This window comes from Porites lutea, chromosome 5, assembly GCF_958299795.1.
Source record: "Porites lutea chromosome 5, jaPorLute2.1, whole genome shotgun sequence".
NCBI classification, from domain to species: domain Eukaryota; kingdom Metazoa; phylum Cnidaria; class Anthozoa; order Scleractinia; family Poritidae; genus Porites; species Porites lutea.
Window position 1 is genome coordinate 31,987,485 of NC_133205.1, and position 1,861 is coordinate 31,989,345.

A 1,861-nucleotide genomic window follows, 5' to 3' on the forward strand; every position below is an offset into this window, starting at 1 on the left:
TATTGTACATCTTTCACTGAAACTGACCAACAGAAATCCACCCCGGCCCCAAAGTATGTGAGATGAGATATAAATATATTACTGTGCCCACTGTTTGATGAAGCAGCAAACTTGAATGAATGCTCTTTCTTGTGGCTTGTCACGCGATTTTCACATGATGTAGGAAAAACAGCCTTGGGGATCCAGGGTTGTACCTAGAAATGAAGATTATGTCATCATGATTCAAAAAATGAAACCTGCCAGATTCTTGGTGTTGGAGATAGTGTGATCATCACATGTTAAATATGGAAGGAGACAGTGAACAGCATCCTTTACATAGAAAAGCAGCTAAAAATGGGAACTCTGGAAAAGAAGAGTGAAATCTTTGTGACTTTTGAAACAAAAACCTCATTGACTAAGTTCCTGGCAAACCGGCATGGTTTGTACAGAATCTGGGAACTGGTTTACAGAGTTTCCATCTTTGAAAACAAGGTATTTTTGAGCTGTAACAAGTGCTTGCCAGTGATAATGCTGTTCACAAAAAATTGAATACTTTGATTTGCAATTTCCTTCTGGGCAATGTAAGATGGTCACTCACAGTGTTTTTTTTTTATTTGTTTTGTCCTGTCAATGACATTCTGAGTCAACATTACTGAGCATTAGCAGTTTATCTCTGTGATCTTAAAATATGAATTACTCACTTCAAAGTATTCATTCCTGCTGGATACTTGCCCATCAACCTTTCCAAGTATAAGGAATTGATATCATTTTGGCCAGATAATCAGTGGAAAGTCTGGGTTGACACTGGCCAGAGCACAAGAGCATTTCAAGGGATCTAACCATCATCCATGGAAAACCACTTGACCATGTTCACCATAAAAAGCCTGTCTGTTAATATCACTTATGACAAACGTTACAAGGACGGAATACCTTTAACTGTCATTAGTTATGTAATGGTTGTGTGTATAACAACCGTAAATGCTATGTTTCATTATTAAATAATATTGATACTTCAAAAAAATACCTTATGCTCCGAACAGAAAGTGGGACTGTCTTGTTTATCTGCTGTTTTGACTTCTGTGACTCAAAACAAAATTGGGATCACTGTGAAGCTAATACAAACTATTTCAAGATTTATTTATTAATAGTAATCCTGAATTACTGTTATTGGCAAAGCTTATCACAACTTACATATCAGCTGGTTAAACAGTTACTGATACTGTGCCCCTATTTCATTGCTGTAATATTGTGTTATCTCCTGGATGGGATGGAGATATCTCCAGTGAAGACTCAACCCCTTGAACACGACTTTTGGGCAGTCTGGGCACATGAAGGAAGAATGAATACCAAATATAGCGAAGAGAAATGTTTCAAGGTCATTGGGCCAATTTTTTTTAATAGTTTTACAAGCTTAGTGTACAGAAACCCATATGTACATAGAAGTAACACATAAAGTAGCCTGTCTTGGCTCACAGTCATGTTTTGCAAAAATTTTATATATAAATAACATTATGTGATGCATGGTTGAGGAATACCTTTTCACAGTTTTCATCTTGGACAAATTAATTTACAAAATAGTTGCAATTTTTTATACATGTGTAAACAACAATGAAATACCAGGTGAGCTTTCATGTGAAGACCTGATGTTCATAATTTTTATGTGAAAATAACATGTTATCTTCACACGTGAAAGATCACCATTGCTATGGCTACAAAATAAATCGTGCCTTTCACAACAAAAATCTATTAAAGTGAAATGGTTTGGTATTTCATTGGTGTTTATATGGTAAGTGGAACATTACATGGCTGCTTGGAGATACAAAATTTCTCTTCTCGTGTTGAAGAAATATTACACTCATTTGCTGTGCTCATTCGTGAAAAA